Here is a 26,827-nt window from a genome sequence, read left to right as displayed (position 1 = left end):
CTCCGGGTGGAGTCCCACAAACCTTCCCCCCGGTTTATAGGCCCTTTCCCCATCTCCAAGGTCATTAGCCCATCTGCTGTTCGTCTTCTATTGCCCTGTACCCTCTGCATACATCCCACTTTTCATGTGTCTAGAATCAAACCCATGTCTCAATGCCCTTTGTCTACTGTTTCCAGGCCCACCCCAGGCCCACCTCGACGGCCAACCAGCGTACACGGTGAGATGTCTCCTGAAGCTTCAACCTCGGGGCAGGGGATTCCAGTACCTGGTTGACTGGGAGGTTTATGGCCCGGAAGAGAGGTGCCTGGTCCCCGCTAGGGACATCCTGGACCCAGGCCTCATCGCTGATTTCCGACGCCGGCACACCTGTCAACCAGGTATGCACCCAGGTAAGACTTCAGGTGGCGCCCCTGGGGGAGGGGTACACACCCTGTTTCACCTGTCTTTAGGCTTGTTTCCACCCCTCCAGGTGTCGCTCATCTAACTCAGTGTACTTATACCTGTGTTCTATGTTTGTCTGTTGCCATTTTGTTTTGTTCGTCAAGCCTAAATGCATTTTTCCCCTTGCTCCTTTCTGTTTTTAGTTCCTGTTTTCTAGTTTTGACCATTTTGTCTGCCTTGACCCTGAGCCTGCCTGCTGTTCTGTACCTTTTGGACTCTGATCTGGACTACCGACCTCTGCCTGCCCTTGATCTGTCGTTTTGCCTGCCCCCGGATCTAGTAATAAACTTTTGTTACTGACACTGCCTGCATCTGTGTCTTCCCTAAAACGTGATACTCCCTTGCAAAATAGAAATAATTGTTAAATGATGTGCCTTGTACATTTATTTATAGATTGTCTTTCTCGTGCTAAACAGTTTAGGTTTTTCATCAGTGTAATTGCAAACTCTTGAAACAGTCAAAGCCCTAACAGTTTCAAACCCATTTTAAATGGGAACAGAAGAGCTTTATTAAAGGAGGAAATTCGACCAAAACACTTGGTTGTGCTCTATGTGATTACTCCAAATGTTGAAAATCCTCTGTGTATGGAGTGATAAAATAAAAGTTATCACTGTAAGGGCGTAAAATGCACAAAACTCTAAGAGGATTAAAATAATAAAAACAGTATTTATCTTAGATACCCAAAATTAATGGTTTGCAATAGACTTTCCCATTCTATAAGCACACCCCTGTGGTTCACTGTTTGATAAAACAGACTTAGTTTCCCTTCAACACACCTTGGTGATAAGCGAAAGGCCTGCCTGTACAGTACTCTGCTCTTTCTCTTGGCATGAAAACAGAGAGAGGGTAAGTGGATAATGCAAGTAAAAGAGTAAGGATTAATAACTTTTTCACTCAAGCATCATCAGTATATTCATATTGAATACTGACTGTTGAATATCAGAAATAATCTTAATTATTTACTCTGACTAGCTTACCCTATACATACACGCTGCAGCTGAGAGTCAGATGGCCTTATCTTGACACATGATGGATGTGGTAGGCCAGTGTTTGTTCTGCAGACACGCAGCTATGCTATCTAAGGCTGCACGTATCTGCTCCTCGCAAGCAGTGAAGACCGCAATATCTCAGTGAAAGCAGATTACTGGAACTGGAGCCATAAACTTGCCCTTGGTATTTATTGGGATATGATACTGTACATTTCACAAAGATTCCGTATACTGTGTATCAAGACAAATTGCAATGTCTTGCCTATTACTATAAAATATTATGATACATTAGCCTACATAATACAGTGCCTTTAGAAAATGTTCACACCCTTTGACTTTTTCCACGTTTTGTTGTGTTACAGCTATAATTTTAAATTGATTTAACTGAGATTTTGTGACAATGATCTACACCCAATACCATATAGTGTCAAAGTGGAATAATTTTTTTTGAAATGTTTACAAATTAATAAAATTTAAAAAAGCTGAAATATCTATAGTCAATAATAATTCAATCCGTTTGTTATCACAAGCCTAAATAAGGTCAGGAGCAAATGTGTGTAACAAAACTTAATAAGTTGCATGGACTCAGTAACAGTGCAGTGTGCAGTAACAGTGTTAAGCTTGATTTTTAAATAGGAAAGGGGATACCTAGTAAGTTGCACAACTGAATGCATTCAGCCGAAACATGTCTTCTGAATCAGAAAGGTGCTGGGGCTGCCTTAACTTCTTGACACACCCACCCCTTTAGCAGGATCATTTTCATCAACATCCCCTGAATTGCAGCGTGCCAAATTCTAATTAAATGACTAAAAATATGTAATTTTCATGAAACCACAAGTGCAAAACACAGCTTAGCTTGTTGTTAATTCACCTGGCGTGTCAGATTTCAATACAGCTTTTCGGCGAAAGCATAACAAGCGTTTATGCAAGAACAGCTCTCTGAGAGATAGATGACAAATGATGGCATTCTAACATGTAAATACATTCATGACTTCTTACTCCAAAGCAGCGGTGGTCCGTGTGCAAAGTAAATGATTACTGTCAGCCTAGTTTCCAGTTGTACAATAAGTGTTTTCTTTGTCTCTTTCTCTCTCCCTCTCCCACAACCCCTTTTGGTAAACAAGCAGTCATGTCATTGTTAGTCCACTAAGAACCTTTTTCTCATGTAAGTATGTGTTATTCTGTTTTATTATATAGTTAGCCAGTAAATACAAAATTAAACTAATTTGTGTGGTACGGATTGATCAGTAAAGCTGGGGTTCTTGCAGGCCCGAGAAGGTTGTGACCATTCAGATTATGAGACTGATATGAGGTAATGATTAATAAGTGACTTATCAATGTATAAATCATATGTCTTCTAGAGTTTAATTCGGGAGATGGCAACTCTAAATAACTTATTCCATGGTGCCCCAAATCCTAATGAGTTAATTGTTACATGCTTGAATCGGGTAACAATGAAACATAGTTAGTGGATTAAATAAATGACAGTCATGACAGTAGCCTAAACCTATCAGTGTTACATTAAGTTGGGTAAATGGAATATGAATGACAGACTGTAATATATTTATATGTGTTTTACTAGGTAAGCCATTTAAGAAAATATTATTATTTACAATTACGGCCTACCTGGGAACAGTGGGTTAACTGCCTTGAGCAGGGGCAGAACAACATATTTTTACCTTGTCTGCTCAGGCATTCAATCCAGCAACCTTTTGGTTACTGGCCCAACGCACTAACCACCTGTAATATAAATAAGGGCATACTGTAATATACAGTGCCTTGCGAAAGTATTCGGCCCCCTTGAACTTTGCGACCTTTTGCCACATTTCAGGCTTCAAACATAAAGAAATAAAACTGTATTTTTTTGTGAAGAATCAACAACAAGTGGGACACAATCATGAAGTGGAACGACATTTATCGAGAGACTGACATTTTTTCCCATTCCTCCTTGCAAAACAGCTCGAGCTCAGTGAGGTTGGATGGAGAGCATTTGTGAACAGCAGTTTTCAGTTCTTTCCACAGATTCTCGATTGGATTCAGGTCTGGACTTTGACTTGGCCATTCTAACACCTGGATATGTTTATTTTTGAACCATTCCATTGTAGATTTTGCTTTATGTTTTGGATCATTGTCTTGTTGGAAGACAAATCTCCGTCCCAGTCTCAGGTCTTTTGTAGACTCCATCAGGTTTTCTTCCAGAATGGTCCTGTATTTGGCTCCATCCATCTTCCTATCAATTTTAACCATCTTCCCTGTCCCTGCTGAAGAAAAGCAGGCCCAAACCATGATGCTGCCACCACCATGTTTGACAGTGGGGATGGTGTGTTCAGGGTGATGAGCTGTGTTGCTTTTACGCCAAACATAACGTTTTGCATTGTTGCCAAAAAGTTCAATTTTGAATACTTTCGCAAGGCACTGTAAATAAGGCCTTCCTAACTTTAAATACCACCGACCGGCACTGGGCCAAAAGTAATACTACAAATGATGTGGCAAAGAAATTTACTTTTTTGTCCTGAATACAAAAGCGTTATGTTTGAGGCCAATCCAAGACAACACATTACTGAGTGCCACACTTCATATTAGCAAAATACAAATACTCTAAACACAAGTGTGACACTTGTGTTTGGAGTAACTTTTAAATATTGCTCTTCAAAATATCATGACTTTAGCATATTGATTGTGAATATGAACATTCAAAACCACTGTTTTGACACTAGGCCATAAATAAAAAAGCCATGACAGCAGGAAGCAGCAACATTGTCATTTTCAATGCAAGATTTAAGAGCATAAATGGTACTTTCAACACGATTCTACTTCATCAGGTAAAATGCGTATGTAACGATTCTCTTGGTGTGAAGGAGAATCGGACCAAAATGCGGCGTGTAGATTGCGATCCATGTTTAATAAACAAACGTAAAAACACGAATCAATACAAACACTACAAAACAAAGAACGTAAATGAACGTAACGAAAACCGAAACAGTCCTATCTGGTGCAAACACAGAGACAGGAACAATCACCCACAAACACACAGTGAAACCCAGGCTACCTAAATATGGTTCCCAATCAGAGACAATGACTAACACCTGCCTCTGATTGAGAACCATATCAGGCCAGACATAGAAATAGACAAACTAGACATGAAACATAGAATGCCCACTCAGCTCACACCCTGACCAACCAAAACATAGAAATATACAAAGTAAACTATGGTCAGGGTGTGACAGCGTACAATGATTTATTGATTTTGATGGTGTCAGTGAAATCATTAATATATGTTTGTACTGTCTACTTATACTGGACATATTCACAAAATGGGGGTGAGAAGGAACGTCATCACATGGAGTGGAGAAACATCAACAAATAGGACACTGACAGCTGTCAGTTTAGCTGGCTAGCATGCTAACCTTAACATTAGCTAGCAAGATATCAAATCAAATTTTATTTGTCACATACACATGGTTAGCAGATGTTAATGCGAGTGTAGCGAAATGCTTGAGTATCTGTTGCTGTTGACAGTTTTTTTTAAGCGCATAGGACACAAAGCACCAATACAAATGTAACAAGAGCACAACAACATAAATAAACAAGTTATTAGTATTGTTTTTTTTCGCGGGTGCCTTTTCATGATCGTAGCCAATTAAAGCAGTAGAGCCAAACATGCAGTGAAGCAAAACTATAGTGGTCAAAACCATTAATCTTGGAAAATGGGGGGAGAAGGGTTGCAAAATGCAATCATTTATACCATTTATAAAATAGTCAGAGATATATATATATATATATATATATATATTTAATAGAGAGTAGCTAAGAAATAAGTGAAAATTGAAAATTTATTCAATGAATTATGATGCTTTTCTGGTTAAAAGTGCACGTTCAAAAACATACATTTGCACCCCTATTTTAATTTACTCCATGGCTCAGGTGGCTCCTGTAAGTGGACAAAAGGCTGTTTGTGTCATGCTGTATAATGATAGGAGACAGGCGCAGGAATATGTAATAGTTTTTTACATTTCTCACTTGGTGAGCATAGGTTTTGCATAATGGGCAGTTGGCCCCGAACAAGAGGGCATCCAGGCCTCAACGGTTTTTGAGTTATTGCCATTTTTCTGGGATTAAAGGTAAAAAATTCAAATAGAGCAATAATTTTTCCGCTTCACGTCAAAGTAAATCAACCTACGGTGTCAATAAAAAAAGAACCAGCCATTTATCTATCGTAATTTAAGAGAAATCATACAATGTCAAATTGGTGATGTTCAAAAATATATATATTTTTAAGTTACAGATCCAGTTGTAGAGTGTTCATACGAATCGTTTTAAAGTGTGCTTTGGAGCTCTGCGAGATTTCTGTGATTTTCTGAAATAACACACACTCACTAAACCCTCCGTAAATAAGTCAGTTCTTAACGTAAAGACTTAAAACTCAAAATTCTATAAGTGCCTACCCCAAGGAGAATGTGTGTTCACTTTCAGCTTCCTGTGTAAACCGGAAGTGCCTTAAAATGGTGTCATAGGTGCCGTTTTGAAGGGTTAAAAAGGTCTGATCTTTTCAAAACTTCATATGTGTTATTAGGCAACCCTCATGAACTGTAAATCAGTAATGTCTCCCAACAGATGTCAAAGAAAAGCTCACTCACACACACACACACACAGCAAGGATGGAGTGACAAAGTGCGGTGCTTAGAGACACTCAGAGCCTGCAATGGCATTACCATAGATGCCGAGATGCCCCGCTTGACCGTAGCTCGCTCGGTCTAAGCGCAGCGACCATGAGAAAAAGTAGGCCCATAATGATGCCTGGCCCTAATTTTAATTTGCTTTTGGGTGACAGTGGGAGAACCTTTAGGGTGAGAAGCACAATTTGGCCTCAGGAATGTTCCCGAGGTCCTCCCGATCTGTGCAAACCTTGACCGTGTGGCATTAACCCTTAATAACTTCTTCGATATAGGGGGTGCTCTTTTAATTTTTGGATGAAAAACGTTCCCGTTTTTAACAAGATATTTTGTCACGAAAAGATGCTCGACTATGCATATAATTGACAGCTTTGGAAAGAAAACACTCTGATGTTTCCAAAACTGCAAAGATATTGTCTGTGAGTGCCACAGAACTGATGTAACAGAAAAAACCCAGATAAAAATACAATCAGGAAGTGCTGCATTTTTTGAAACCGCCTCATGGCAATGACTCCTTATATGGCTGTGGAGGAGCTAGGAGTCAGCTTACCTTTTCCACGTTTTCCCCAAGGTGTCTGCAGCATTGTGACGTACTTGTAGGCATATCATTGGAAGATTGACCCTAAGAGACTACATTTACCAGGTAGTCACTTGGTGTCCTCCGTCGCAATTATTGCGTAATCTCCAGCTGCAGTATTTTTCTGTTTTCTTTGGATGAGAAGCCAGCTGCCACCACTGATAGATTATCGAATAGATATGTGAAAAACACCTTGAGGATTGATTCTAAACAACGTTTGCCATGTTTCTGTCGATATTATGAAGCTAATTTGGAAAAAAGTTCGGCGTTGTAAGTGACTGCATTTTCATTTTTTTTCTCAGCCAAACGTGATGAACAAAAAGGAGCTATTTCTCTTACACAAATAATCTTTTTTTAAAAAATGAACATTTGCTATCTAACTGAGTCTCGTCATTGAAAACATCCGAAGTTCTTCAAAGGTAAATGATTTTATTTGAATGCTTTCTTGTTTTTGTGAAAATGTTGCTTGCTGAATGCTAGGCTTAATGCTATGCTAGGCTATCAATACTCTTACACAAATGCTTGTGTAGCTTTGGTTAAAGCATATTTTTAAAATCTGAGATGACAGTGTTGTTAACAAAAGGCTAAGCTTGTGTTTCAATATATTTATTTCATTTAATTTGCAATTTTCATGAATAGGAAACGTTGCGTTATGGTAATGAGCTTGAGGCTATGATTACGCTCCCGGATACGGGATTGCTCGACGCTAGAGGTTAACAGTTAAAAGGTGTTTACATCAAACCGTTTTCATTGACTTCTCTCCCCATAGGAATACATTGCCTAAATTCAACCTGAAGCCTATGTGGGTTATGTGGGTTATGAATGTCTTAGGAACCTGTCTTCGATGACAATCCAGCAGGCCACTATGAGGTCTACCTGTGATGATTCTAAGCTTCCTGGAGCAACTGAAAGTGGTTAAAATAACCCTAAAAGTGTTTTTTCCATACCCAACCAGCAGTTTGTGATAAAAATTGCATTCAACCCTGAGTATATCGGTCAGTTCTTAACGTAAACACTTAAAACTCAGGATTCTGTAAAGGCATAGCCCAATCAGGATATGTATTTACTTATAGCTTCCTGTACCAACTGGAAGTGCCTTAAATGGTGTCATAGTGGCTGTTTCGAAGGGTTAAAAAGGTCAGATCTTTTCAAAACTTCATATGTGTGATTAGGCAACCCCCATGAACTGTAAATCAGTCATTTCTCCCATAAAATCTCCAAGAAAAGAATCACACACACACAGCTAGAACAGAGGGACACAGTGTGGTGGGTAGAGACAGACAGTGCCTGCAATAGTTACCTTTGTTCTAACTAAAAAATAACCATCAGACCTAGAGTTCTGAAACTTTAGAAACCTGTTGTAGACCTCAGGTCGTTAGTGCGTGGTGAGTTACGTGGCTCTAGAAGGTTCTCGGACCGAGAAACAGCCTCGTATATTTGCAATGACTTCAATTCATTTTGACCATTACAAAAATGACAACATTTAGAAAAGTCCCAGAGTCGCAAGACTTGGTGCATTGAAACCGGCTCGGCCCATAGAGACGGACCCCAACGTTTCTGTCCGATAGCTCATTCAATGACCCTGTAGCAAAAATGATGGCCTTGTGTGCAAAATGTCAACGTCCTGCTACTCATGCCAGGAATATAGTATATGCATATGATTAGTATGTGTGGATAGAAAACACTCTGAAGTTTATAAAACTGGTTAAATCATGTCTGTGACTATAACAGAACTTGTGTAGCAGGCAAAACCCCAAGGAAAAACTGTTCATTCATATTCCATTGACCCGGCTCAATGTAACATCGGTAGGTTTAGGCTACTACATGATACTCACTTTTTTCTATACCTATCATGAGGTTACTACAACATAGCCTATGAATGAAAGTTTACAATGTAGGTGAACAGATTGAGAAAAAATGTAGTAATCAAGGTGACAGAAATTGACACATTCAATACCGCCTTGCACAATCTAGGGTGTAATTATTAGTCCAACAGTTCCAAACGAGAGTTTGTATTGGACAAATTCATGCATGTTTATCCGTTTCATTCCGTTTGTTTGCATTTTTCACAGAATCGGCAGAATAAATACACCGCTGATCACACGCAAACACAGTTCACTTTCAAAGCAGTCACATACAAACAACATTAGCCCTTTTGATCATTGGAAAATTCCTTATTTGCATCTACACGCTTTCATCCTCTCAGCTTTTCCCTTCACCTGTGGACTTCAGTGCTGTCTGTGACGAGGCGAAAAAACCTTTCCAAGCCAAACCTTCATATCATAACCACTAACCGCTACACACAGCCTACATATTTGTCACCATATTAGCTAACGTCAAGTCAACATAGCTACTAGAACTAATGCATTAGTAAACCAGCTACACTTTACAGTTAGAAAGCAGTTTAGCAGTTACACCGGTGGGCCCCAGAGGCAATAGCAATACATTAATCAAACCAATAATTGACCTTGACTTGGAAGAGTTCCAGTGGTGGATAGTGATAGCCAACTAGGTAAAATGGCATCCCTCTTTGTTTGAGTAGGCTAAACTAACTAGCAGCATTCACTAGCTAAGCAAGTGAAAGTACAAAACATATGAAATATAGCTAGTTCTCTCTTTCTCATGCTTCTCCTTCATTTTTGAAGATATGAATTTGCTCAAAACTGTTCAACTGCTGGAGCTTATCCAGAAGCAAGACGTCAGTTCAAGTCAGGCTGTTGAACTGCCAAAGAGAGTGCGATTAACCACCAAAACGGTACAGGGTGAGTCCCTGACATTTCATAGCGCCTCCTTTTCCGAGTCCCTTGCCGCCTTTGCCTCTTCCTGACATCATATGTTCGCTAGTTGAGTTCAAGTGAATGAACAAACCTTGTTGCAATTGTGTAATACTTGATAGGTGTTACAATGTAATTGCATTGGTATAGCACTAGGTGTTGTTGCTACAGTTATAACTGTGTAGTTAAATAGTAATAGGGACAACAACAAAGGGATATATTAGACCTACAACATTGTTATTGCAGGCATTGCATTTCAATGGAACTGGAATTTAGGCTTAGAGTAATGCATCACCAGTCATAAGCCTCCTCGTCTTCTTCCTCATCACTTGCACTGTTCCCTTGACAGTGAGTGGTGAGGGTCAGATGTTGTACTGTGTGTTAAATAATGAACAGTGTAACCTCTATCTCCCTGCCTCTCCTTCCTGGCCTGTGTGACATGTGGCTCTACTGTGTTCTTCTCTCTCTCCACACCATCCAAGTGCAGAAAATTGGGGAGGCAGCTTAGTGCTCTCCCTCTGTCTCATTAATTATTTTCATGCCATGGCAAAAGACTCCCACTGCATATATGCTTTGTAGACCAGGCAATGACCATTTTGTGGAGGACACTGTCACAGCATTTTCTTCATTTTCATATCATATTCTGAGAGACAGTGTTCCATTGACCTGTGTTACAGTAAGTCAACATGAATGTATTACATGATGAAAATTAACTGCAGTAAAGTCTAGTCCTCTGAGCAACATCAAGTCATCAGCACTGCTTCTGGTGTGATTCTTACTTTGTGTTAGTCATGCCAGCATGTTTGCTTTGAGGTGATAATGCTGTGAACCTGGAGAGGGAGGTAGAAAACAATTGGTTCCATAGAAAACAATTGGTTTCAATATTGTTTGTTCAGTAAACACACATAGACAAACAAACACATGAATGAACGTGTGCACACACACACACAAACTGCAAAAACAATATGGAATCCATTTGTGTGTAAATGCACTGTTGGCTCAGGTGGCCATTTCTCCTAAGCATAACACTCTGATCCCTTTCCAGAGCTGCATGAAACTGAAAATCAATTACTGTTTTTATGTTTTATTTTAGCCCGACTGTCTCCTAGTAATGGTTAAGTCATTTCAATTAAACTGGGGCTTATTGAACTATAACTGAATTGTATTACTTTTATCTTAATTACTTCCCAATGTCCGCTGTAACCTTGGGGGCCATTGCAGTCTCAGGGAACAGGAGTATTGAGGGTTGTTTGCAACAAATTAATGTATAAATCTCTGTGCTTTTAGGCAGAAAGTTTTTTTGTGTAAGAAAAAGGCCTATCAAACAAAATGCCCAATGAGGATCGATGGTGACTCTGTGGTTAATTTCAATGCTGTCAGTGGAAGGCGTATGAAAGGAGTTTTACATATGTCTCTTATTCACGCACTGTGAAATGGTTTGGCAGTAAAATCCAAACGTTTACAGTTGAGGGAAAAATAGCTGTACAAACCGTATGGGGTTTATAGATCTGTGTACAGCAGAAGGCTGGAATGGATGTGAACTTGTGACCTTTTGCTAGACATTTTACTAGTCCAACACTCTAACCACTAGGCTTGTCACGCCTTGGTCATTGTATTTTGTGTTTTCGTTATATATTTGGTCAGGCCAGGGTGTGACAGGGGTTTATGTTATTGTATTTCGTATTGGGGTTTGTAGTATTTGGGATCGCGGCTGATTAGGGGTGTTGTATAGGCTTGGCTGCCTGAGGCGGTTCTCAATCAGCAGTCAGGTGATTCTCATTGCCTCTGATTGGGAACCGTATTTAGGTAGCCTGAGTTTCGCTTTGTCTTTCGTGGGTGATTGTTCCTGTCTCTGTGTTGTGTCACCAGATAGGCTGTATTAGGTTTCACGTTCCGTTTGTTGTTTTTGTATTTATTAAGTTATTTCATGTATCGTCACTTTTTCTTCATTAAAGAACATGAGTAACCACCACGCTGCATTTCGGTCCGACTCTCTTTCAACAAACGAAGAACGCCGTTACAAGGCTACCCTGCCGCCCCTATATTCTACATCAGGGATGGGTAACCGTCCCTTTTGTAGGCCCGCTGACCAATATACAGTATTTCAATTTTAATTTATTTAAAACGAGTTTGGAACTCAGCCAGGGTATCAACTTACTGCTAAGAGTTAGAATAATAGAATACACAAGGTGCAACTTTGAAATGTTGTTGTGCATCAGCAGCCACTCAATTAGTCAGTGTCAGCAATTTTTGGGGGAGGATTGGTCAGTTAATCTAGTGGACAACTTTCTAAACTTGTCGTAAGCATGGTTGGATTACATTGATCATCAGTTATCTTATTAAAAACTGCAAACGTTTGCCTCCACCCTATGGCAGAATGTGTACAATTGCAGGACATTTGCTGGATTACTGCACCTTTTTCTCTCTGCCTAATGGTTAATTGAGTCAAATTATGAAAGTAGTAAAAAAAAAAGCTAAGTATTCTCTCCACCCCATCTAAAAATGTATAGAGTTGCAGCAAACTCGCTTTAAAATGGCAGCATTTTCCCTGCACCCAATTGGGGGGTATAGATGTGGGTAGGCAGACTTACCAGTCACTGCGGCCCCTCATGATGATTTCAGTTTTTTTGTGGCCCCCATTCCCATAAATGTTGCTTACCGATGTTATACATTATTTTGTAAAAGGTGCTATCCAGAACCTAAAATGTTGTTTGGTCCCCATAGGAGAACCCTTTGAAGAACCCCTTTTGGTTCAATGGGTTCTACCTGGAACCAAAAAGTGTTTTTACCGGTAAGCAAAATGGATTCTCCAGCTGTAGAACTATTTTGGAATGTATACCCATGGGTGTTTCAGAGACACTGTAGAACAAACATGTTTTAGCCCAATTGCAAATGCATAGACATTGTACCATTCTGATACTGGATGCTGATGGGCTAAAACAGAATTTAGCGTTGTGTATTTGAGACCGTATACCATGAATATGACGTTTAGCCTTTTCACCTTGATATCATTGCACCTTTTCACCTCAATAAAATGGCTACATCAATAATAGTTTGACATGCCAATGTAGAAAATAAGCATTTAGATGAATTTGAAAGAAACCGAAACAAAAGAACATTGTGAAACAAACTAAGTGGGCTCTTACCGGCTTCACTGACTGGTGTGCAGAAATAAATATTCATTATGAGTTTGGGAATACAACAAAAACGGAGCTGATCGTCATTCTGTGGGGCTTTTATGGTTCAGTGAGAAACACGACTGGCAAAGAATATGCGATTAGCAGCTACGCTGGACTCCGAGCTGGTTTGAACCGACTTATCAACGACACCCTCTCAGTCTGGCATGGAGTATACAGAAGGACACCGAATTCACAACGAGCAACAGTGTCTGTCGGCGTAATGAAAAAGTTGAGGAAAGAGGGGTGCGACAAAGCTGCCCACCAGTAAATAGATACATATGGTATTTAACTGTTAGCTAGCTAGTTAAATCATTTTAATGTACCCAGAAAATATAACCTGTAGTTTTGGAGGCCTAACTTTTAGCTAACGTTATTTTGTGTTTCAGGTATGTGTCTCAGGATCCAGTATTTATGCTGCAGTAGTTTATGTGTCGGGGGGCTGGGGTCAGTTTGTTATATCTGGAGTACTTCTCCTGTCCTATTCGGTGTCCTGTGTGAATTTAAGTGTGCTCTCTCTAATTCTCTCTTTCTCTCTCTCGGCGGAGCCCTAGGACCATGCCTCAGGACTACCTGACATGATGACTCCTTGCTGTCCCCAGTCCACCTGGCCGTGCTGCTGCTCCATTTTCAACTGTTCTGCCTTATTATTATTGGACCATGCTGGTCATTTATGAACATTTGAACATCTTGGCCATGTTCTGTTATAATCTCCACCTGGCACAGCCAGAAGAGGACTGGCCACCCCACATAGCCTGGTTCCTCTCTAGGTTTCTTCCTAGGTTTTGGCCTTTCTAGGGAGTTTTTCCTAGCCACCGTGCTTCTACACCTGCATTGCTTGCTGTTTGGGGTTTTAGGCTGGGTTTCTGTACAGCACTTTGAGATATCAGCTGATGTACGAAGGGCAATATAAATAAATTTGATTTGATTTGAGGTACACAGAAGAGCCGATGGGAGTGACCACCCTCACAACAATGCTGCCAATGTCCTGCAAAATAGCTGGTGCATCGCAGATTTACACAAACCACTGCCTCCAAACCATCATGATCCGGAAACTGTTGGATGCTTGAACTGTTGGATGCTTGACTAGTGGCACAAGAAATAGTGTCTATCAGAGGACACAGATTCACAACGTCTCTTCAAAGTTACTGGAGGCCAAATCTGGAAGCGAGGAACAACTGTTCTTTAACAACACAGCAGCTCCCCGCACCTAAAAGAACAGCATCCATTTCCAGCAGAGTGGAGCCAACAAACGTACAACATACGATAACATGGGGGGAAAAAATGTAATTCATGCACAATAAATGGCAACATTCAGATGAACATAAAAAAATAATTGGCATGTGTTAGTCACTCTAGAAGTGGCGCTAAATGCTCGGTTTTTGTATACAATTAATGTATTACAGTCTAGCAATGAGACTTTTGTCCAGACTACTTTTTCTGGCGGAATGTATTTACTATGAATTTATTTATTAAAGCAACCTTTTCAAATTAGCTGTGTAGTTCCTTGCCTTACGGTGTTGGCAACAAGTTTATAATAGCAATAAGGTACCTCAGGGGTTAGTGTTATATGGCCTATATACCACGGCCAAGGCTGGATCCAGGCACTCTGTGTTGTGTCGTGCGTAAGAATAACCCTTAGCCGTGGTATATAGGCCATATACACCACACCCCCTCGGACCTTATTGCACAAACATTATGCCAAACGTAATGAGGTCCTTTTATCCCAAGTGTTTAAAAGGACCAACTGAAGAACTCTCTACAGTCTAGAAAACGCAGTGGTATTCTGAAAGATCCATTCTAAAAGAACATTTCCCTATCAAACGATCATTGGTATATCTGACGTATCCATAATAACAGAGCCCGCTGAACAAGCTACAACTCCGAAATAGTCTCTGGTGGGAAAACCAGAGACGTTGTCGAATTACTCCCCAGACGGAACAGCGATTTTAAGAGGGACAACAAGACACACGTAAATATGTACGTTGCAATTATTTTCGAATGAGCGGCCGTTCATGTGCAAAGTATTCACATTTCAATGAGCATAGTTATCAGCTGTATGTACGATATGTATGATATTGAAGTCCTTTGTCTCTTCTCCCACTCTTTCTTACATGCTGCTCCCTTTTCATTTTTGTAACAAGCCATCATATTGGGTTAGTCCACTAGGGACTTTTCATTGCATTGTGTAGTAATCAATGTGTAAACTATCCTGTTTGTGTGTTTATGGAATTCTGTGTGATTAGTTAGTTAGTAAATAATTAAGACAATTTATTTCGCTGATACATTTATGCTAGGGTTTGTGAAGATATCCAAGAGTTTTGCAACATTCAGAATGAGACAAAGTATATAAGAATAAATAAATAGACTGACTAATGTAATCTTATATCTTTAAGATTTAATTCAGAAACGGTAACCCGTTAAATAAACATTTTATGTGGTGACCTAAATGACTATTTAATTGTTATATGGTTAATTTAATTGCATAATAATTAAATGGAGTTAATTGATTTTATAAAATATCAGTCACGACAGCACAAAACACATTACACATGATCTATTGGAACAATGCGTTCTTTGGCACAATCAAACACTCTTCGCACACTCAGGAAAACCCTAGGTTTTTCAATCTTGTGAGAAACTTTGTTCCGTCTTATTCTGAAATAGCTTCATAGAATTGATGAAAGAGAGGAAGGGTCATGAGAAAATATAGTGGAGTCAAGAGTGTGAGGAAGCGTTTGTCGAGCTAAAGAAGCTATTGTATCAGGCGCCACATTGGGGTTGCCAAGCCTAAAATGACCTTTTAAAATGTTTGTTCATGAACGTGAAGGCTATTGTAGTGCGTGGTTATGTAAAATCAGGGGGGAAAGGAGAGAACAGTCATATACGGGAGTAAATCGTTAGACTCGGAGGTGAGAGAAATGACTCCATGTCTAAGGGTAGTACATGCTATTTAAAGGGTACATAAACATTGAGATGGATTAAAACACAATCGATTCATGAGTGGATGGAGGAAAAAGTACAGGGAATGAAAATACTTAATGGCGTTGAATTAACTTTTTCCTGACTTTCTGGTGAAGCCTGATCAACCTCACTAGAAACGATAGAGACATTGGGTGAGATGTAAGTATAATATGAAGAAGTGTATTGCTGTTGCTTTGGTTGTTTTTGTCTTTGGTTCAATACAAATCTCATCAGATTGGCCCTGCTGTATAGACGGTATTTCTCCCTAAGGTTTAGTTCTCTAACTCCCTGACCCTGTAACTCTGCGGTGAGGTTGCCAGTATGATATGGGAGTGTAAGTCAATTTGCTAAATTGTTTCACATTTTTTTCATGAATTTTGTATGAAGAAAATTGAGAATATAATAATTTGTAATAGTGGTTTGGATTTTCTGAATAAGAAATGCCTTAAACTGTTGTTTTGGTCTGTCGTCTCTCGAAGACATGGCGATAGTGACTACAGATGGGATCTGCATGGAAGGAATAATTTGACTGAGAACAGTGTGAGCTTCACGCCCTCTAAACGGCTGAAGTAATGGCGAAAAAGATGTTCACTACGACCTTGGCTGTCACCACATATACTGAGACCTGAGTCAGAGCCAGCAACCTGTGTACGATCGACAGGAGTGTGGCATGAGTCTTCAGACCGTGCATGTTGAGTGAGCTTGGATCCAGAGATCACATCCAAACTCCTCTCATGCTTCTGGATAAGGCAGAATGGTGGTGGAGGCTCAGGTGAGAGACTTGTTTGCTTGGGAAAATCTGATTATGTCCCAGATATTGGAATCAAGACGTTATCAAGGGCAATCCATTTTGACAGGCATAAGTTAGATATGTGCCATTGTGAGGATGAACTGTAAAGCTATCTGAAGAAGAAAATGGTTGGGGTCAACTGTGCCCGTAAATTGAATTAGGGATGGCCTAAACTGTTTATTTGGGGTATCAGGTTGATTTTGGAGGTCTGCACAGTTTATTGTAATTTAGATTAAAATGCATTGAGATACCGATCTGTCATTAACATGCCACTCGCGACAGAGTAAGACAGGGATAAACGGGGGCCGTGAATACCTTAATACTGGTAATATAAGTAGTACATTCTGTCTATATATTTCCCCGCTTTGTAAAAGTATATTCAAACTGTGTCGGTAGACGCTAAGTTGAGAGTCTTGAATATGAGTGTGATGCTCTAAGGACTTTCATTCTAAATTGGAGTTGGAATGTGTGGATTGTTTTAATTATGATACGGAAAGTAGAGAAGGAAAAATAGATCACTTCCCTAAGCTGTGAGGAGAGCAGAAAGTGAGGGGAGGGTGCACTTCTCGTATAAATTCAAGGGAAACCTTATCATTTTGTCCCGACAGGGAGGTTATTAGAGAACCCACTGAATGGGAGCTTGGGCTAACCATGATGGGGACATTGATAGTAAGGGTTTTGTTTTACCATGTCATCAGAATCCTAATGTTAAAGCTCATCAATACAATAATTTCTGGATGATACAGTACAATTCATTATGTACAATAGGCTGTGTCTTGCTTTGACACCCGAGGATGAGGATGAAGGAGACTGGCATGGAGACTACCAATATGACAATATGTTTTCTAGAAGGTGTGGAAAATGAGTTATCACGTTTCAGGTAAGACCCAAATGCAAACTGTGTTGAAGTAACAATGTTTATTACTGCAACAGGTGATAAAGGGCTGTGTGAGATGATAAAGGGCTGTGTGACGGTCAATGTTGCAGAAGTGAAGTGGCCCGGGCCTTACTGAACCCCCCCCTCCCCCGGAGGTCCTGGTAATCCGCGGAAATCGGAGAGGTTCGGGGGCAATTTCCAAGCTCCCAGGAAGACGTCCCGGGGCAGGCCGAGCTGATTTCAGGCAAAGAGTGTGGCAGAACGGTGTCCAGCCCCGATGGCACCAGTAGACCAGTCAATCCAGGAAATGCTTCGCTGGAGCCAAGAGAATCCCAAAAGCACAGGTACCTGCAGAGACTCAATTAGCAGGAATTGGATTATCTCGCTGTGGTTCCCCGACACGCGTAGGTTGATGGGGGTGGTATGGTGGGTGACCCGGCCTATAGAGTGCAAGTCCAGCACTCTAACCTTCATGGGAATGTAAAGGGGTTGAGTAGGGATGCCCAGCTCGGACGCCAGAGTATTACCTTGTCAGCATTTCGGGGACATCACCTAATGTCATTGATGTTGAAACATATTTACAGTGCTGATTTGCCTCAAGTTGAGGTAATGTTGATTAAAGGTCACCGCACGTGTACATCGGTTGGCCATGGAGGATGAAGGAGACGGGGGCTGAAGTTATTAACTGACGTGGGAACACCTTTTGAAACCTGTGGCCTAAAAGGAAAGACTGGGTGAAAGCATGAGGAGGTTTTGTGGGGCCTTAGATTATTTTCTGCTGGATTCCACAAAAATTAAGGTATAGAGTCAGACGCAGAAAGAGTGGGAATCGTCAAAATATCTTTGTTTTTTTCTTTGCATACAGTTGAAGTCAGATGTTTACATACACCTTAGCCAAATACATTTAAACTCAGGATTCACAATTCCTGACATCTAATCCTAGTAAAAAATTCCCTGTCTTAGGTCAGGCAAGATCACCACTGTATTTTAAGAATGTGAAATGTCAGAATAATACTAGAGAGAATGATTTATTTCAGCTTGTATTTCCTTCATCACATTCCCAGTGGGTCAGAAGTTTACATACACTCAATTAGTATTTGGTAGCATTGCCTTTAAATTGTTTAACTTGGGTCAAACGTGTCGGGTAGCCTTCCACAAGCTTCCCACAAGAAGTTGGGTAAATTTTGGCCCATTCCTCCTGACAGAGCTGGTGTAACTGACTCAGGTTTGTAGGCCACAGGAAAGGAAGACCCAGAGTTACTTTTGCTGCAGAGGATATGTTCATTAGAGTTAACTGCACCTCACTCCGACCTAACCAACATAGAGAATAAAAGTTCTCTATGGTCAGGGCGTGACATACAGATACATGGAGATAGTGGGATGCCCAGTGTTTATTGTCCAACATGACTGTTGTGGAATTTTACTGAACTATATGCCATATTGTGAATAATGGCATAAGCAGCAATCATAACCATAGTGGTGTGTCATGAAGCATGTTTCTTGTTGCTCTGATGGCAGGATGATACCCCGGGAGATGACAAGAGTTATTCATATTATAGTTTGTGGAAAACGGTAAGAAGGATATACCCCAGATGAATGCTTTCATACTTATCTGAGAATTCTTCATTAGACTTAAATGTACTAAAACTAATTAAGTAAAGTAAAATGTTGCAATATAACAAGAAGTTGAAGGGAACAGGTCAATAAGGTTACCCCTCAAACACTTTATAGTTTGGTTAAAGGCCAGAATCAGGACTATGGCTGACATGGCACTGGGGGGGGGGGGGGGGGGGGGGGGCTTTAGACCTCTGTTTGCCCAGAACAATTAATCTGAGTGGCAAGGGCTGATCCAGACATAAGTCACCAGCATTGACTGCCAACTCACATTCAGGCTAAATCATAAGGAATATGGCAAAAGACTCCAGGGGGTTCACTCACTCAGCAGCCAATTTGGAAGGAATTCCTACTTCTCTTTTTCTGGAGAGCAATCTAAAGAAGCTTTACAACACCAGCATGGGATAATTAGTGTAAATGGACATGGCTCACCTGTGTTGCTTCTTGTCCCTCATTAATTAGACAAATATCAGGACTTGATTTATCTTGGTAGGACATGGGCCTTTAAGACAGTTGAGTGGAGAGTATTTTGCAGATGAGGCAGTGATCTGTTGGACAGCTGTCAGAATGGGATCATTGCTCAGCTATAAGCTGTGATTTCTATCGCTCAGTTGAGGACAAGGATGAAGAGGTCATCTAATGTTGCTAAGTCTGGAATCTCAAAGCAGGTTGAAGGGAAATGAGCCAAAGATATGTATCTACCTCTAAAGCAATCATCTTTACATCCACAGTCAATTATAGTTTAATTGTACGGTTTCATATGCAGGACATTTTGACATTTTATTACATTCAAACTGAAGCACTGTGTGTGTGTGTGCATGTCTCTGTGTGTGTGCACGCTTGTACACACGTGTGGGAGAGAGTCCACTTATGCGTGTGTGCATGTGTATCTCTGGCTTTCCCACAACTTCCCTTCAATCAAGCTAACCACACACATTTGCTGGATAATCAGGGTTCTTGCAAATCCATATCAGCACATCAGATGTAGGCCTTGTCAGCTGTTATCTTCAAGATGGGGAAAAACAGCAAGCGTTGTACTTACACATGCATTCTGTGTGATGTATCGTCCTTGTTTTCTAACCATCCACTAATTTTATCCAGAAAATGACAGGATGTACGGTTTCTTATGTCAAGTGGATAATACTGTTTATTACATTGTACTCTGCACTATGTTTACATTGTTTAATTATTCAGTATAAATATCCACACCAGGCATGTCAAACTGTGTTAAAAGCCAAACTATTTCATTAACCTGAGGACAACGATGAATGAAATACTGGTGGGTACTTATCACATCACCAAATTATGTCATCACGAAGTGAACTCATCACATTGTCAAATCAATAGTATCATTAATGAGATGTTGGAAGTTTTATGGGGGAAAGTATTAAATCCATCACAATACCAATTTTCACAACAGTACATGACTCATTACAGCCTACAAAATGCATAATTAGTCATTGCAGAGAGCAAGTGGTTTTTATTGGAGATGACTCCCATCATGCATTCAGTCAAAAGGTATTTCTAAATCACACCCCTCCATTCCACTCCAAATCTATCAATGACAATACAGATAGCAACATCCAACACTTAGAGCAACCCCTGGTCCCTTTCTGAGCTTGGAATGCTCTCCCAACCAAGTGGAGTTCATTGAGACAATACTTCAGAGACCTGCAGGTGGCAGATAATTGTAGTAAACCTCTACATATCCCTCTACTCTAGTGGTTGCCAACCAGGGGTAATAGGACCACTGGGGGTACTTGGCCTATTCACAGGGGGTACATGAGAAGACTCATGAGACCCTAGGCTTACTGGTAAAATGTACATGAGGGGTACTTCAGGGATACTCCAGGCAGAGCAAAATTCAGCAATCCAGTAGGTAGAGCAGTAACGGTTTGGAACCACTGCTCTACTCCATAATCTGCTCTGCCTAGTTAGCTTTTTGTGACATCACCCATGGCCAAAAGCCAAACACCAATTCTTTATTGAATGCTTCCTGCAAATAAATTCATTAAAAATCCTCCAATGTGATTTTCTGGATTTTTTTTCTCATTTTGTCTGTCATAGTTGAAGTGTACTTATGATGAAAATTACAGGCCTCTCTCATCTTTTTAAGTGGGAGAACTTGCACAATTGGTGGCTGACTAAATACTTTTTTGTCCCACTGTATATGAATTGTATTTCGTAACATACAACATGAAATGTGAGACGGACATCCACAAACACTGTACGAAATGTAAAATGTTCCGGATTTGCGGATGAAATAGCTAGTTGGCTAGCAAGCAAGGGATAAGAACGTTGCCAGTGAGCATGGCAATGGAACATATAGAATGGGTTTGCGTTCATAAATATAGAACTAATTGAACAAAATACTGGGTTTGCTCATAAAAATGAAAATAAACGAAAACAAGTATTTATTTTGGTAAATTTGTGCTTGAGTATTGTTTTCCTTGTCAACTGTGGTAAAGTGGGATAAACACCTTTGTTCTGTACATGTCCCACTGCATCATACATTTTTTCCAGGGACAGAACCTCTGTTTATCCGTTACATAGTAACACCTACTGTAACGGTTTTGACTTGAGGTTGTTTATAGGGGTGCCAGGTACAGTGCCTTGCGAAAGTATTCGGCCCCCGTGAATTTTGCGACCTTTTGCCACATTTCAGGCTTCAAACATAAAGATATAAAACTGTATTTTTTTGTGAAGAATCAACAACAAGTGGGACACAATCATGAAGTGGAACGACATTTATTGGATATTTCAAACTTTTTTAACAAATCAAAATGGAAAAATTGGGCGTGCAAAATTATTCAGCCCCCTTAAATTAATACTTTGTAGCGCCACCTTTTGCTGCGATTACAGCTGTATGTCGCTTGGGGTATGTCTCTATCAGTTTTGCACATCGAGAGACTGAAATTTTTCCCCATTCCTCCTTGCAAAACAGCTCGAGCTCAGTGAGGTTGGATGGAGAGCATTTGTGAACAGCAGTTTTCAGTTCTTTCCACAGATTCTCGATTGGATTCAGGTCTGGACTTTGACTTGGCCATTCTAACACCTGGATATGTTTATTTTTGAACCATTCCATTGTAGATTTTGCTTTATGTTTTGGATCATTGTCTTGTTGGAAGACAAATCTCAATTCAAATCTCCATCTTTTGCAGACTCCATCAGGTTTTCTTCCAGAATGGTCCTGTATTTGGCTCCATCCATCTTCCCATCAATTTTAACCATCTTCCCTGTCCCTGCTGAAGAAAAGCAGGCCCAAACCATGATGCTGCCACCACCATGTTTGACAGTGGGGATGGTGTGTTCACAGTGGGTGATGAGCTGTGTTGCTTTTACGCCAAACATAACGTTTTGCATTGTTGCCAAAAAGTTAAATTTTGGTTTCATCTGACCAGAGCACCTTCTTCCACATGTTTGGTGTGTCTCCCAGATGGCTTGTGGCAAACTTTAAACAACACTTTTTATGGATATCTTTAAGAAATGGCTTTCTTCTTGCCACTCTTCCATAAAGGCCAGATTTGTGCAATATACGACTAATTGTTGTCCTATGGACAGAGTCTCCCACCTCAGCTGTAGATCTCTGCAGTTCATCCAGAGTGATCATGGGCTTCTTGGCTGCATCTCTGATCAGTCTTCTCCTTGTATGAGCTGAAAGTTTAGAGGGACGGCCAGGTCTTGGTAGATTTGCAGTGGTCTGATACTCCTTCCATTTCAATATTATCGCTTGCACAGTGCTCCTTGGGATGTTTAAAGCTTGGGAAATATTTTTGTATCCAAATCCGGCTTTAAACTTCTTCACAACAGTATCTCGGACCTGCCTGGTGTGTTCCTTGTTCTTCATGATGCTCGCTGCGCTTTTAACGGACCTCTGAGACTATCACAGTGTAGGTGCATTTATACGGAGACTTGATTACACACAGGTGGATTGTATTTATCATCATTTGTCATTTAGGTCAACATTGGATCATTCAGAGATCCTCACTGAACTTCTGGAGAGAGTTTGCTGCACTGAAAGTGAAGGGGCTGAATAATTTTGCACGCCCAATTTTTCAGTTTTTGATTTGTTAAAAAAGTTTGAAATATCCAATAAATGTCGTTCCACTTCATGATTGTGTCCCACTTGTTGTTGATTCTTCACAAAAAAATACAGTTTTATATCTTTATGTTTGAAGCCTGAAATGTGGCAAAAGGTCCCAAAGTTCAAGGGGGCCGAATACTTTCGCAAGGCACTGTAGGTTGTGCTCACCAGAGAAAATATTAGTTTCTCCTTTTGGTTTGGGAGGGAATGAGTCCCATCTGGTCCATCAAGTCTACACCAATACAAAGGACTCATGTAAAAGTCAGGATGGAAATAATTTTCATAAACCTTAATCTTTAAGCTACATCCCCTCCCCCCAAAAATAACAAGGGGAACTATTTATATACTTTCAATACACAATATTGTGCTGCTGATGCCATGTGCCATAGCAGTCTCTTTCTGCTGTAAAGCAGAGGGTCACCAAGCATGTGGTGCAGGTGATGGGGGACTTCATTTAGCAAAGAACACAACGATGCCTCCATGCTGTGCCCTTTTGGCCCTGATGCACATCCATGCCTGCAGAAATAAATTTGGGCAGATGAACACCACTTATGGCAGGAGCAGAAGGGACAGAGGTAAAGGGGCCAGAAGGTGGTGCAGTGGTTCTGTTGCCAGCAATCTCCTTGATGATCAGCTCTCTGAAGGCTAGCCTCGAGATGGAGGGCTTTCCACAGCTCTTAGCCATTTCCTTGTGTAGGATGAATGCATTCACCAAAGCAATGTCGATGAAATGATAGAAGAATGTCTTGTACCATTTCATCGTCTTGTGGAGAATATTGTAATAGCCTATCAGTGCATGACAGGTCCACACCACCCATGAACTTGTTGTAGTCCTTCACAGTAGCTGGAATGGGGATATTTTTTGTGGTCCATGCCCCGCTACCGTCCTTCACACGCCTGACGACATGATCGCCACTGAAGGACTTGTGGATTGTTGTGCACATCACCACCTCTCTGGTATCCATTCACTTCACAAGGAGCAGGCCATCTTCACGGATCCTTCACATGGTACCCCGATCAGCCCGCTTAGGCATGTTGTTCACTTTCGTCTTTGGAAAGCCCACCCCGTTGGTACGAATGGTGCCACAAGCCCACACATCTAGCTTCCTAAGGTCTGCAAACAGGGTAGGGCTTGTGTAGAAGTTATCCACAAACAGTTTGTAGCCCTTCCCCAGCAGTTGAAAATCCAAAAACTGCATTACAGAGTCATAGCTATGTCCCTTACCGGTAGCAAAACTGTTCCCCTCATAGACAAAAAAATTGCAAGTGTAGGCACACACAGAACCAGCCAAAACAAACAGCTTGTAACCCCACTTAGTTGGTTTATTTCTCATGCATTGTTTGAGGCCAATTCTGGCCTTTGAGGCTACCATCCACTCATCTATGGACAGGTTCTGGGCTGGCTGAAAATAGGTCTTGCAGGCCTCAACAATGTTGGGGTAGAGAGATTTGATTTTGCAGAGTCTATCAAATGTTGCTGTGCCTCTCTTCTTGTCATTTTCGTCATCAACTTCTGGGTCACTGATATGAAGCACCTGTGAGAGAAGCAGAAATCATTTGCAAGACATGATAGTGAGGGGGAAAGGCAGTTGGTAGAGAGATTACTTTTTACAGTAGTCCCGCATGTTTTTCAGCTTCAACAGCCCCATGTAGATGACCAGTGAAAGGTAGCAGAAAAGGTCTGACATGGAAATGGGCTTCCATGCTACTTTTTTGCCTGCTTGCTTCTTCACCCAATACTTATTTGTGTTAGACACGAGCGAATCAACAACAGATCGGGTGAAAAACAGCTGACAAAGTTGAAGGGAGCTGTACGTTGCAGTCATGTTCAGCTGAGGCCCTGGCTGCCTTTTTGGCCTAAAATGTTGGTTGAGGTGGCTCCACATCTTCTAAGACAGTGTGCCAATGCTCGTCTGTCCCTTTGTTTGCAGGTTGCACACTCTGCTTCTTTGCCAGTGCCTTCACACCTCTAGATGGCTCGGGAGGTGTGGAGCCGGAGACAGCAGGGGTCTGGCTGGATGAACCAGCTTCAGTGGGGGATGGACACCTTGGCACTGGGGGCTCCCATTCAGAGTCAGTGTCACTGTGAAAGAAAAAAGTTCAGTTAGAATAGTTTCACGTATGAGCCCTGTATCAACAGGTATAATAAACAGATATTTATAGAGTACAGGGAACATAATCACTAGGTTGTTGTGGTGTTCCATTTCACTCTGGCCATTGTTGTGGGCCTGCCCTCCTCTCAACAGCCTCAAAACTGGCTATTTCATGTGGGGGTGGGATGGAGCGGCAGACACACGCTTCTCGGCCATGCTCTGTGTTGAGATGTGTAGGTTTGCTGTTACATTCTACTCCATTCCAATATATATATAGTACATGTTTTAAATATAATTAAAGATACATTGGTTCTTAATGCAACCGCTGTGTGAGATTTTTTAAAAACTTTACGAAAAAAGCATACCATGCAATAATCTGAGACGGCGCTTAGACGTAACAATATTTCTCCGCCATGTTGGAGTCAAAAGAAATACGAAATTACATCATAAATATTCTCTTACCTTTGATGATCTTTCATCAGAATACAGTGCAAGGAATCCTAGTTCCGCAATAAATCGTTGTTTTGTTCGATAATGTCCACTACTAGTGTCCAATTAGCTACTTTTGCTAGCACGTTTAGCTCACATGTCCAAAAGCTGGCGCTGGTCCAGGCGAACTTGGACGAAAACTTCAAAAAGTTATATTCAGGTTGAATAAACTGGTCAAACTAAGTAGAGAATCAATCTTCAGGATGTTATTATCATATATATCCAATAACATTCCAACCGGAGCATTCATTTTTGTGTACAGAGTAATGGAACGCAAGGCGATTTCAAGAGTAATGTGCCAACCACGAACTGGCATTCTGCCAGACCACTGACTCATTCCCCTCCCATCCGGTCCCACATCACACTAGAGGCTTCATTCCACGTTCTACTGACTGTTGACATCTAGTGGAAGGCGTAGGTAGTGCGAACAGATCCATATCTTACTGGGATGTGAATAGGCGATGAGTTCAAATCCACCAGCCCCAGAATTTCCACTTCCTGTTTGGAAATTTGCCTGCCCTATGAGTTCTGCTATACTCATAGACATACTTCAAACAGTTTTAGAAACTTTGTTTCTATCCAACAGTAATAATAATATGCATATATTAGCATCTGGGACAGAGTAGGAGGCAGTTCACTCTGGGCACGCAATTCATCCAAAGAGAAAATGCTGCCCCCTATCCCTAAAAGGTAAAGACATGGTTATACTATTTCTGTCTCTTAGAGGACAGTCTCTTTATTATGCAATATAGTGAAAATCACTCTTTTATACGTGAATACATTAAATCACATTGACTTAGTGTTCCACCAATTGTGCACTCATGCATATTATGTATGTGTAAATGTTCACCTGCATGTACATTCTATGAATGATTAATAGTAAATCTATGAACAGTAAAAGTACATTTCACACACTAAAATACATGTCACACGATCAGGAACTTGGATAGCAAAGGGAGGTTGGATGGAGTCTTCGAATAGTCAGTAGCAGATATTCTCAGAATGCTAGGCTGAAGGCCTAGAGATATTTCAACACCATGCTTTATTCTCTGTCTGCTATTGGGTGCTGACTGTCTTTCACCAGCTCAAAATACATCCATGTGCGTGGCCTGATGCTCCAGTAGATAGCAGCAGGGAATATTTCAAGTTCCCTGTCATTCTGTAAGTATAATTGAAGGAAGTGTCATAACAGAGTTCATGGGGCATTTTGGAAAACAAGCAAAACCCTCTGCACATTTCTCTTGCACACAATACAGGGAAGTTTCTAAGATTCCCAAACCAACTCA

Source organism: Oncorhynchus kisutch, linkage group LG8 (assembly GCF_002021735.2).
Source record: "Oncorhynchus kisutch isolate 150728-3 linkage group LG8, Okis_V2, whole genome shotgun sequence".
In the NCBI taxonomy this organism is placed as follows: Eukaryota; Metazoa; Chordata; class Actinopteri; order Salmoniformes; family Salmonidae; genus Oncorhynchus; species Oncorhynchus kisutch.
The sequence above is the reverse complement of the archived record's forward strand: the minus strand, read 5'-3'. Positions refer to the sequence as shown.